General features: G+C 40.4%; 1 protein-coding gene across 3 annotated transcripts in view; it reads left to right on the forward strand.

Moving 5' to 3' along the window:
• scube1 (signal peptide, CUB domain, EGF-like 1) overlaps nt 1-13978 on the forward strand; it is a 260941-nt gene that overhangs the window by 11317 nt on the left and 235646 nt on the right. The window lies entirely within an intron of this gene.

Below are 13978 nucleotides of genomic sequence, written 5' to 3' on the forward strand. Positions count from 1 at the left end.
ATGACTCGCCTGGTAGCACTCACATCTACAGTGATGAAATGCTTTGAGAGTTTGGTCATGACTAGACTGACCTGCTTCAGCAAGGACTTGGACCCATTGCAATTTACCTATCACCACAATAGGTCAAAGGCAGATGCAAACTCAATGGCTCTCCACACGACTTTAGACCACCTGGGCTTCACGATTACCCATGCCAGGATGCTGTTCATCGACTATAGCTCAGCATTTAATACCATTATTCCCACAATTCTGATTGAGAAGTTGCAGAACCTGTGCCTCTGTGCCTCCTTCTGCAATTGGATCCTCAATGTACTAACTGGAAGACCATAATCTGTGTGGATTGGTGATAACATCTCCTTGCTGACAATCAACACTGGTGCACCTCAGGAGTGTGTGCTTAGCCCACTGCTCTACTCTCTATATACTCATGACTTTGTGGCTAGGCATAGCTCAAATACCATTTATAAATTTGCTGATAGTACAGCCATTTTTGGTAGAATCTCAGATGGTGACGAGATAAGCCAACCAGTAGAGTGGTGTCACAGCAACAACCTGGCACTCAACGTCAGTAAGACTAAAGAGCTGATTGTGGACTTCAGGAAGGGTAAGACAAAGGAACACATACCAATCTTCATGGAGGGATCAGAAGTGGAGAGAATGAGCAGATTCAAGTTCCAGGGTGTCAAGATCTCTGAGGATCTAACCTGGTCCCAATATGTCGATGCAGTTATAAAGAAGGCAAGACAGCGACTATACTTCATTAGGAGTTTGAAGAGATTTGGTATGTCAACAAATACACTTAAAAATTTCAATAGATGTACCGTGGAGAGCATTCTGACGGACTGCATCACTGTCTGGTATTGGGGTGGGGAGGGGTGCTACTGCAGAGAGTTGTAAATCTAGTCGGCTCCATCTTGGGTACTAGCCTACTAAGTACCCAGGACATCTTCAAGAAACGGTGTCTCAGAAAGGCAGCGTCCATTATTAAGGACCTCCAGCACGCAGCTCATGCCCTTTTTTCACTACTACCATCAGGTAGGAGGTACAGAAGCCTGAAGACATACACTCAGCGATTCAGGAACAGCTTCTTCCTCTCTGCCATCCGATTCCTAAACAGACTGTGAATCCTTGGGACTTGGACACTACCTCACTTTTTTTAATATACATTATTTCTGTTTTTTGCATGATTGTTAATCTATTCAATATACATATACTGTAATTGATTGCTTTTTTTATTATTTTTTTTTCTTCTATGTTATGTATTGCATTGAACTGCTGCAAAAGTTAACAAATTTTACAATACATGCCGGTGATAATAAACCTGATTGTGATTGTGGGGTTACCTACCACATGTTCCACTACTGTTTGTCTGGAATGCCTTCTTCACCTTTTGTTCCCAACTTTTCTTTCCCACTCTGGCTCTGCATGTCACCTAGTTGTATGTTCATCATAATTTTGTCTATTCTTTAATGCTCAAGTACAGCACGAGAATCCAGTACTACCAGGATTTTAATCAGAGGGAATGTTTCTTCAAAGTCTTCCTCTGCTTCATTTACCTTTGTGTCACAACTAGAGGAGAGGAAGAGGAATTTGAAATGATTGCTGAGGAAAGATAGGATCACAAGCAAATTTCAGTGGGAGCGTCACATTTTCATATACCTGGACAAAGGACCTGGGAAAGAAGAAACATTTCTATAAGAACCCTTTGATCTTTGAACAATACGTATTTGCAGTTATTGAAGTACTTCTGAACTAGGTATATGCAATTGATAGTTTACACAGGTAGATCCGACAAATCACATCAAAATGTCATGTGCATTTATGCATAGGTACCATGCATACTTACACATAGTGCTGGTACTATCTGCTACTACCAGCAGTATGCCAGAAATTCAAGAGTGTCAGAGGGCAGAAGTGAGTTTAGTTGCCATTACTTAGCATGCTGAAAGGTTTGAAGGTAGATATGTGACCTGGACCCAATGGACTACACCTCAGGGCTCTGAAAGAGTAGCTGAAGAGATTGTGGATGCATTAGTAATGATCTTTCAAGAATCATTAGATTCTGGAATGGTTCTGGAGGACTGGAAAATTACAAATGCCACTCTACTCTTTAAGGAGGGAGGGGAGCATGAGAAAGGAAATTGTAGGCCAATTAGCCTGACTTCATTGTTTAGAAGGATGAGTTTTCGGGGTTCCTTGAGGCACAGGATACAATAGGCTTACATCAGCATGGTTTCTTAAAGGGGAAATCTTGCCTGACAAATCTATTGGAATTCTTTGAGGAAATAACAGACAGAATAGGTAGAGTCAGTGAAGTTGTTTACTTGGATTTTTCAGAAGGGTTTTTACAAGGAGCCGCTGCTTGAAGAACTATGGTACTAGCATGGATAGAAGATGGCTGACTGGCAGGAGGCAAAGGGTGGGAATAAAGGTGGCCTTTTCTGTTTTTGACTGCTATTGACTAGTGGTGTTTGACATGGGTCAGTGTTATCAGCACATATTTTCATATTATACGTCAATGATTTGGATGATGGTTTTGTGGCCAAGTTTGTGGATGCTATGATAGATGGAGGGGCAGGTAGCATTGAGGAAGTAGGGAGTCTGCAGAGGACTTAGATGGATTGGGAGAATGCACAAAGAATTGGCAGATCAAATATAGTGTTGGGAAGTGTTTGGTCATGCACTTTGCTAGAAGGAATAAAGGCGTAGACACTATTTTCTAAATGGGAAGAAAACAGAAATCAGAGGTGCAAAGGGACTTGAGAGTCTTCATCACGATTCTCTAAAGGTTAACTTGTAAATTGTATCGGTGGTAAAGAAGGCAAATGCAACGTTAGCATTAATTTCTAAAGGAGTAGAATATAAACGTGGGGATGTAATGCTGCAGATTTATAAGGCATTAGTCAGACCACAGTTGGAGTACTGTATACAGTTTTGGCCCCTTATCTAAGGAAAGATGTGATGGCACTGGAGAGGGCCCAAAGGAGGTTCATAAGAAAGAAAGGATTAACATACGAGGTGCTTATGATAGCTCTGGGCTTGCACTGACTAGAGTTTCGAAGAATGAGGGGTGGTCTCATTGAAACTTATTGAATATTGAAAGGTCTTGATAGAGTGGATATGGAGGGGGTGTTTCCAATAATTGGGGAGTCTAGATCCAGAGAGCACAACCTCAGAATAGAGGGATGTCCCTTTAGAACAGAGGTGATGAGGATTTTCTTTAGCCATCTATGGAATTTATTGCCACAGATGGCCGTGAAGGCGAAGTCAGTGTGTATAGTTAAAGTGGATGTAAATAGGTTCTTGATTAGTAAGGACATCAAAAGTATGGGGAGTGAGTAGGTAAGTGGGGTTGAGAGGAATAATAAATCAGCTATGATGGAATGGTGGAGCAAATTCCATGGGCAAATGGCCTAATTCTACTCATGTCTTATGGTCAATTGAAAAACTTATTTGCAGCAGCATCAATTAAGCATCAAGCAGATAGCATCAAATACACCATTCACAACAAAAACACATTAAGCATAAAATATATTCAATTTTTACAAGAAGGAACACAGGACAAAAAAAAAGTTTATTTTGATGCAAAGAGGTTATGGTGTTGCTATACCAAGGCAGTAATTACTGTTATGCAGGTTGGTTCAAGAGCTAAATGGCTGAAGGGATATAACTGTTCATGAACCTGGTGGTGTGGGTTTTCGAACTTCTGTACCTTCTGCCCAGTGCTAGCTGTGAGAGGAGGAGATAAGTAGTATTTAAATGAATGGGCTATGTTGCTTGAGGGATAATTGTCCAGGACTATGAGCACAAGTAGAACTTCAGTTTAATAGCTTTTGATATGGTGGCAATAATGATGTGCCAGCCTGAAATGTGCATGAAAGTCTGGAGTAGGGTTTGACCTATGACCTCTGACTGAGAATAGAATGGGCCTTTTGATTTAAAAAAAAGGGTATAATAATTCATTCAAAATGGGTTTGAGACCTGATTTGAGGTTTTATCTTGAACTTCATTTTCACTAAACAAGGAGCTAGATTTCCAATAGGACATTCCTATTTCAGTTTTCTACCTGGATAAAAAATAATGCTGATCAGTCTACAGGTGAGCATCTTTAGGATGGAAGTTTGAAGCATAAACACTACAAAGATTTTAGTTAGTGGTTAATTGATGCTGTTTTTAGAGAACAATGCAGATTGTCCATCGCCCTTCTAATTCTAGGAATATTTCAATAAAAGTGTTTTTCCCATGTTTTGGACAGTCTCCAACAACAGTGTAATGGAAGAACTGAATAGAAAGTGTATGTTCCCAACCAGCTTCTGTGCAGACCAGTTTTGATCAGTGTCATACAATTTATAACTGACAGGTACCTATTCCCCTTTTCACCCTTGTATCTCGCAGATCTCTAAATATCTGTCTTCCACTTTAACAGGCAACTTATTCACTACCTGACATGGTGCAAGTATAATAATACAGAATTAAAAGTGATATTGAAAACCTTCCTAGAATTCAATGATAACTAAACTGTAACCATACTGGTTCTTAAGTTATCAAGAATATTGAATCCCAACATGTACAATGGGCTGTACTTAAATTATGACAAAAATTCATTGAAGTTGAGATTCCTGTATCCTTCCATGACTGTAAGCCCTGGTGTAAGACAGAGCTTTTTGACTGCAGTTTAGTTTCTGGTTTAAGTTGGCCTCCAGTTTGATGCTGGAGGATTTTCCCTCAGAAGCATCATCAAAGGTAAACAGGAGATGGTTGGGTTTTCTCTAGGTTATTAATTCAACACTCAGGTAATATGATGTTTATTGCCATGTGTAAATCAAGAACTTAGCCAGTCCTTCTGCACTCTCAAGTGAGTCACTTCACTATTGAAGGGGTTGTGATAGGGGATCTGAAGAGTGAATGCTTATTCCTGACTTTAAAAGGCAAAGTATAGCTGACAATGGGAAGGCAGGGCATTTCCCTGAGGAATCCTTGCAGTAATCCAGTAATAAAATCAAAACATCAGGACTGAACTCAAATGGTCACAACTATGTTCCTTTGCATCTGATATATATCCAGTCATTGGGAGCCTTTCTCTTTGGCTGATATTGACATTAGATTTTATAATACATACCAATGCCAAAAATTGTCCTATCTGATCTTGATATCTGGATGAATGGTGTCATCTTTCCCATGGGTGAACATGAGGTTACCTTGCAAACATAGAAATCTACAGCCCATTACAGGCCCTTCAGCCCACAATGTTGTACAGACCATGTAACCTACATGTACGCAGTAGGATAGTATTTTGATATGCCTCATCTCCAAGATATGTTTTCTTCATTACTTGAAAATTACCTTGCTGTTGCTTATGCGTGGGAGGGGGAAGGGAAGGGGGGTTTGGGTTTCTAACATTTAACTGTCATTCATTCTTTGTGAATAGATTTGAAGAGTAAATGTTTTTGTGGATGTTTGCGAAGAAAAAGAATTTCAGGGTGTATATTGTATACATTTCTCTGACATTAAATGTACCTATTGAAACTTAATGAAAATTAAGTAGATGCAGATTCTGTAAATCTGAAATAAAAACATAGAATGCTGGGAATACTCAACAATCAGGCAGCTTGTGTTGAGGGAAACAAAAAGTACATCTCTGATTATGTGAGGCCAGTGCTTTTGAGGTGATCCCAATGTTTACAGTACCACCTGTTTAAAAGGTGAATTAAAGGAGGAAGAAAACAAAGAGATATGTTAAAGATATGAAATTCTGGGTGTAACTGTTGCTAAAGCCTGAAAACAGATACAAGCTGCTGAAAGTAACTACCAGATAAAGCAGAGTCCATGGAGCGAGAAATACTGTGGATGGACAATCTTGCAGCAAATTCTACTGGTGACCTGAAATTGAACTTAATATTGAGTTCCAAAAGCTGTAATGTAGCCATTCTGAAGATGAGATGCTGTTCAAGCTTACTTTGGACTTTATTGGAACAAGGTAGGAGGTCAGAATGGCATGGAGAATTAAAGTGAAAGGAAAGTGGAAAGCATCGGAAGAACTCGTTGGCTCAGGCAGCATCAATGAATGGAATGAATAGTCAATATTTTGGGTTGAGACCCTTCATCTGGACTGGAAAGAAAGGAAAAGATAGACTTTATATTTTAAAAAAGTGGAAGGAACAGCAGCACATTCTCCATTTGGGCCTGTTGCAGCTTTCAGGTCTCAGTGTTGAATTCAACCATTGTGGATAACTTCCATTTTTGTTTTGTTTGCACCAGAACTGGCCAGTGTTCCACCTGTGATAATAACTCTGGTTTTCTCTTTCCAGAAACTCCCTGATCCACTGGGCATTTCGTGTAATCTGCTTTTTAGATTTCAGCAATAGCCTCAACATGTCACTTTGTTTTCTCTCTCTGACAGTTCTGTAAAAATTGGGATCACCTTGGCAACTCTGGCCTCGCCTATCCGTGAGATTCCCTTTATCCTTCCTCTCAATTTCACACTTCCTGTATAACTTAAGACAACAACTTAATTTGTTTCCACATTTTCCCATATCTGATAGAGATTTTGAGCTGAAACAATAATTCGTTTTCCACAGCAGTTTTGACTTGTTGAGTATTTCCTGCAATTTTTGTTTTGATTTCCTTAATTTTAGAATTTAAACCTCTTTACATTAATTTTGGTTACTGTGTTCAGAATCAAATATGCTTTTTTGTTACTCTATAATATGTCTTGATTGACAGTGCTGCTGGTGATTATATTAAGAATAAATATGTCCATTGACTCTAGCATTAGAATGTCATTCTGGAGGTTTTGAAGTAGCAATGTGATATCGAGTTACCTGAGACCATGAGCGTTTATGCCACTATCATTTCAAACCCTGTAGCTACTTAGTCAAAGCTACCAGATAACAATTAAAGGACTTCCTGTACCAAGATCCACACTTGCCCTCCTCTTCCACTACAATCCTAATGCCATATAGTCCTTCTTTGGACTTTGCATAAAGTTCAAGTTTATTGTCATTTAACTGTATACTGCCAAGCAAAGCATCACTGCTCTGCACAACACATTACTGAACATATAACTCACACACAACACATAAAGTAAATTAACAAATAATAAGGTTCATTTATGACACAATTTAACAGCACTTCGTACACGAAGAGACCTGGGTGGTAGCAGAGAGTTCAGTAGCCTTGTGACCTGGGGGAAGAGGCTGTTTCTCCATCCTAACAGTCCTTGTCCTAATGCAGCAGTACCTCCTGTCTGATGGTAGGGGTTCAAAGAGATTGTTGTCCAGATGGGACGAATCATTAACCTGCTCCTGATGTGTCTCAGCTGAGTGGAAGAGAGACCTCAATGATCCTCTCAGCAATCCTCATGATCTTTTGTTGGGTCTTGCAATCAGATGCCTTGTAATTCCTGTACTCCAGACAGTAACGTAGCTGGTCGGGACACGCTCAGTAGTGTTCCTATAAATATTGGTTGGATTTGCGGGTGCCTTGATCACCTCAATTTCCTCAGCAAGTGGAGACGCTGCTGTGCTTTCTTGACCAGAGAGGTGGTGGTGTGGGACCAGGTGAGATCATCCATTATGTACACTCCCAGAAATTTGGTGCTCCTAACTCTCTCTATGTATGCACCTTCCAATCATCTCTTTGGTTGTCCACATTAAGACTCATTCTACCAGCCGCTCTACCTCTCTTGTGTACCCTGTCTGATCATTGTTCATGAGGCCAACTAATGTTGTGTCATCACCAAAATTGATGATTTGGTTTTGAATTGCATCTAGCAGTATGCTCACGTGTCAGCAGCCAGCTGAGCATGCAGACCTGGTGGGGGGTGGGGGTGTACCAGTGCTCTGCATGATGAAGCTAGAGATGTTGCTGTCAATACAAACTGACTGTGGTCCTTCTATCAAGACGTCCAAGATCCAGTTAGGGGGGGGGGGGGAGGGGGGGGGGAGGGGGGGGGGGGGGAGAGAGAGAGAGAGAGAGAGAGAGAGAGAGAGAGAGAGAGAGAGAGAGAGAGGAGAGAGAGAGAGAGAGAGAGAGAGAGAGAGAGAGAGAGAGATGAGAGAGAGAGAGAGAGAGAGAGAGAGGAGAGAGAGAGAGAGAGAGATGTTGAGACTCAACAAGAACAATAAACTCACCAGCTTCTGAGGGATGATTGTGTTAAATGTCAAGTTGAAGACGATAAACAGCATCCTAACAAACTGAGGCACTCTTTTCCGGGTGGGACAGAACAGAGTGAAGTGCAGAGGCTATGGTACTATCAGTGGACTGATTTGAACAATAAGCAAACTAAAAGGGTCCAATGTAGCAGGAAGATGGGATTTAATGTGATCCATAACCAGCCACTCAAAGCACTTCATTATTGTTTACCATACCTCTGACCGGTTGTCATTAAGGTAGGTCACTGTCACCTTTTTAGGCACTAGGACGATGATGGCTGTCTTGAAGCCTGCGGGGACAGTCTGCTGTTCCAGAGAGAACCTCTGTTAACTGGGCTGCAGTCCCTCAGCACCTGACTAGGTATGCCATCAGTTCCTTCAGCTGTATGTGGGTTGACACTGGTTAGGGTTTTCCACACAGCAGCTACAGCCAGACAGAGTGCCTGCTTCTCAAGGGGAGGGGAAGATGGTCCTTCCTTGCGGGAACATTGTATCATGCATCAAACTGTGTATAAAAGACATTGAAGCTATCTGGAAGTGAGGCGTCACGGTTGACGTGCAGGGTGAGCTTGTGGTTATGGTCTAAATGCCCACTCACCTCGTGTCTCTCGTGTCATAGAAATGGTTGTATGTTCTCTATGAATAATCCTGTTTTACCTTCCTGATGGTGCGGGAAAATGCAGCTCTTCCTGAAGTGAGAGCTGTTTTTATCCCCAATCTGAAGGCAGATTCCTCAACCTCTCAGCGGTTCCTGGACCTCTGCTGTCAGTCGTGGCTTCTGATTTTCCCTCAGAGATGTGTTTAATAGCAGTCATGTCCTCAATGCACTTCTCTATGTAGCCATCACAGATCCTGCATATTCATTGATGTTAATGTGATGGTTGTAGGCAGCTGCCTCCCTGAATATGTTCCAGTCTTTGTTTTCAAAATAGCCACAATGCTGAGGTTGCTCCTTCTGGTTAGGTCTTTCTCCCCCATTGAACTGGGTTGATTCATTTAATCAGTAATCTGTATGCAAGAACTTGTACACTGGTAAGTGGTCAGGTGGGGGTGGGGAGCAGCATTGTATGCTCCAGGTCTAATATGTTGTTGCCTCTGGTAGCAAGGTCTGATATAGTTTCGGCAGGACTGTTTCTAAGTTAGCACGGTTGAAGTTGCCAGCAACAATAAAGAAACCATTGGGTGTGTGGTTTGGAGGTCACTGATGGTGCCATTGAACTCGTGCAGCTCTTCTCCAACATTTGTACAGCCACAATCACAATGGCAGTGGACTCTCTTGGTAAATAGAAGAGACTGCACATTTAGCTAAGAATTCTAGGTGAACAGTCACTACTGAAGCATGCACATGCCAGTTCTTATTAATGTAGATATACAGTCCTTCTGTGGGTCTTATCAGAGTTCATAGGATTTTTGACCATCCTAAAATCCTCTAGCTGGGTGGCCGCTTCCTGGAGCCGTGTTTCCATCAAGATGAGACCAATAGAAAAAAAATGTCCGTGCATCTTCTGTGGTCCAAGCCATTTTTCTGATCAGGAACTTCATTCTTCAATGGACATTCCAGTCTCAATGGCTGGTGTGAGGAAGCTAGACAGGTGCCTTTGGCAGGAGCAGGGAAAGATTCCTAGTTCTGCACAAGAATGTCATACACTTTCAACCTTGCTGTGAAGCAAGAGTTAGGACTTGTGATGATTTAAAAAAAATCTTTTGTCACAGTTTGAGTCCTGTGCATGTTAGCAATGAACTCAAACGCTGAAGAACTTGAGAACTTTTTAAAGGTTTCTGGTTGATCCAATAGGTAACCTTAAACCAGCCACCCAGCGGCAGAGCTCTAAGCATTAATTGTAGTTGTGTGGTATTATGTACTGCACCTTGACGGAGCTGAGCTCTGCACTGTGAAAATGTTGATAACACTAACTGAAATTATTGCTGGAGTGTGAAGCCCGACAAGCTGGAAGAAGCACCAGTAGCTTGGTTTGAGTAGAGGGTGGAGTATAAACTGTCTAATTTTACAGGTCGAAATGAAGTGTTGTTATCAGTTTTAAAATCGCTTCTAAAATAATCACAGATGCCAAAGAACACTTCCGATATGTCCTAAGGAAGTGAGAATCAGTTTTTAATTCAATATACTAGGCTGTATAACTGCAAACTAGTAAAGCTGTTATACAAGTGTAGCTGTATGGACACAATTTTCAGACCATTGTTTTTATAGGAATATTTTCTCGAAGTATGTTATATATATCATATGTTATGCGATAAAGCAAACTCTATGCAAATGTACCTTCTCAGGACAAAAAAAGTCAGTGCAATTGAGTAATTCTCACTTATCTTTTTCAAAATTAAAATACCGATGAGATTAGAGTTCTACTTCTCAATGCTTTAGTGGAACAGCAATCATTAATACAACAGTGCATTCTTGATTTTACACACGCGCTGCACAGTTATTCAAAAGATAGCAGTTGCAGCAACTAGATCTCCTTGCTCCTTAGATTGGTCTTCTCTAGGTTTCCTGTATTGCATTTTTGTGCTAACTGCACTGACGTTTATGCCTGAAATTATTTTGTTTACAGAAACATTTCAAAATTTCCTGTGGCGTTCATTTCCCCATGTATGAATTTAAAACCTGGCCAAAAGCAAACAAACAAGTGTGAATTTCCCTGTTAGACCTATGAGTGAGTAAGAGGGCTGGTGCTTTTTGGCCACAATGCCTCACTCTTTAAACATCCTGCCTCTGTTTCCAGAACAGGATTAGCCAACTGGAAGATGTTTCATCATTGTAAATAATGACAGTCTCTTGGTTAAATCTTTTACTGGGCATAGGAAAATGGCAAAAATAAAATGCTAAAATTATTGGGAGAAAAATCACAAATATTAGTTTACTGACATTGGATGACATTGTGACCAGACTTTCCTAAACTCTGGGGTGTAAGTGTACACATGAGAAATACAGGAAACTCACTCAAGCCATCCTAGTAAGTTACTGAGGATTTCACCAGCAGCACTCCATTGTGCAACTCTTATGTATGGTCTCTACCCCCAGAAAGGACCAAGGGTAATGATCACATGGAACAGCATCATCTGCTGGTTCCTTTCCTCACTTGAAAATTTATCACTGTTTCTTCATTACGACTGTGTTTAAATCCCAGAATTCCCTATCAAATTGTATTGTGGGATTGCCTTCATTTTAAGCTCCGCAGTAGTTCAAGAACATGTCTCACTAACACCTTCAGTCAGGGAACAGCAATAAGCATTGGATGTGTTTCCTTCTTTCCCAGTCAAGAAACATTATTTATCTTTGATCAGGGAAAGTAGGACGGGGAACGATGAAAGCTTTTTTTTTGCAAGTGAAAGTGAATTAAATAGAGTGAGCATTTTAAGGGAACTTATGCAAGTTTTAATTTATCTGTCTTTGGTAAATCACTTTATGAATATCGCTGTTTTGTTTATCGCAGAAGTCACTTTAAGTTCTTAACTACGCTTACTTTTGCTTGCTGGAATTTGTTATATTCTGTTCATTGAAGTTAAACAATAACAACTGTTTTTCTTGAAATTCAAAGGGTCACCTAAAAGAAGTTTTACAAATACTGTCAAATCAAAATGCAATACACTGGAGCTTCATAATCGCATTTTTGCAGTCACCTAATCAGCTAAGAGTTGGTGTTTGAATCCATTGTCCTGAACAGCGACAGGTTACTGTCGATGCAATGCTCCTCAGACAGGATGAAGAGGTCAATACTCCCCAATGCCATTAGGCTTTACAATTCTACCGCCAGGACTTAAGAACTTTTTAAAGCTATTATTAATGCTTTTTGAGATGGTGATTTAGATGCATATCATATTTTTTTTACTGAGTTAAGTATTGTATGTAATTAGTTTTGCTACAACAAGTGTATGGGACATTGGAAAAAAGTTGAATTTCCCCATGGGGATGAATAAAGTATCTATCTATCTATCTATCTATCTAACTACGTGGATTACAATAATGTGTACTGATAATTTCAACTATCTGCAGCAAGTGTAAGGATGAAAAAGCATTTTCAGACTAACTTGTTACCTTTAGCATTGACATTGCTTAAAAAAAATATTTCTCCCTTCACTTGTCTTCTGCTCTTGTACTGACTGCAGTTCCATGGGTGAAGAGGTTCCTGCCATTGCTGTTCTCCATTGCTGCAGTTCTTCAGCCCTTTCATGTAGATAAAATGAGACCTGCATGGAATTCAGCTGCCGTGGAGCTCTTCATTTCATTTACAATAAGCCTCTGATAGATTATAAGGAACTCATGAGAATATAATTTTTTAAAAATTGTGCCAGTTCCTTCACAGTGTTCTTGACAACCTATTCCATGAAAGAATATACTTCCCTTGCCTCTGTTCATGTAGATGTAGAGAGATACAGCACACAAGGAAGCTCTTCAGCCCATGCAGTCCTCCTTGATTAAAAAAAACACACACCTCCCTTTTATACTAATCCTACGTTAACTCCATTCTCTATATCTCTCTCAACTTCTTCCTTTTGGCAATTTACAATAACCAATTAACCTGCAAGACCTCATGTCTTTGGAATAGGTGAGAAAACGAGCAGCTGGTGGAAACCCATGTGGTCACGGAGAGAAAGTGTAAACTGCATAGATAGTGTTGGAGGTCAGGTTTGAATCCTGACCTCTGGCAATGTGAACCAGTGGCTCTACTTGCTGAGCCATTGTGCCATTGTTATTAGCACGCATTTGACATAGGTATGTTTCATTCTTCAGCATTTGTATTTTGTTGAAGGGCAGAATGCCAGATTGAGGTCAGACATTTAACTGACCAGCTGGTGGTGCAGCGCTGGACTTTGGGGTGAGAGGTCCCGAGTTCGAATCTGGCCGGCTCCCTTGCACGCTCTCCATCTGTGCCTGGGTTGAGTGTTGAGCTAGCAACTCGACCTCGTAAAAAAAAACAACCTGGAGAGGGATGGGCTCCGCCAGGTTTCAGATGCCCAAGACATGCCACACGATGAGCAATCACCAAAAAGATCAGTGCAAAAAGCTTGTAATGATGCGCCCTGACGACCACACACACACACACACACACACACACACGCACAGACTTTAAAACTTGCAAGAACTAAACATTTTGAGAGCATTTTGTGATGGGGGGGGCACTCTCTCTGGGATATTTCAGGAAAGCAGAAGAAGATCATAGTCTGAATTGTAGGTACAATATTTAAAATGTACATTTTTTAACATAACCATGTTACTTAAGTTCAAAGTTTACAAAGTATCTGAATTCTAGAGATATTTTTAACAAAAATAATTTCAAGGCTTCTTTTACAATACTCTACCATAAATGAATCATTGCATGTTTTAAATAATACTTTAGATATTCAGGATATTGGAAAGAAGATGTTGAGGAATTGATCAGTCCTGAGCTGCATCTCTTATCACGCTGTCAATTTGGGTGTATTTTAAATGGATAATTACCATGTTACCATGTTATCTGCTGAAGAGAAATATGTCAGGGAGTGTATTTGTAAATGGCAAATAACAAAAATTGCATTTCTGTGATGCTACAGATTAGCAGATCTGCATTTGGGCTTCAAACCTGAATGGAAAACTACTGCAGTAAATATAATAGCATCTTAGCAAACACACTCAAGATCTGGAAATGAGGAAGGATTATTATAACTGGGCAAGAAGGGTTGTAAAATATGAAAGATGTTGAAATAACTATAGCTGAAAATGCACACTTTTCTGAAGAAAAATATATTTCATTTCATCGATCTAAAAGAGAGCTTTTACTGGAGTTGCTGTTATTGGCTTCATGCTTGGTTTCTTGCCTTAGCAGGGGAGA

This window comes from Hemitrygon akajei, chromosome 10, assembly GCF_048418815.1.
Source record: "Hemitrygon akajei chromosome 10, sHemAka1.3, whole genome shotgun sequence".
NCBI classification, from domain to species: Eukaryota; Metazoa; Chordata; class Chondrichthyes; order Myliobatiformes; family Dasyatidae; genus Hemitrygon; species Hemitrygon akajei.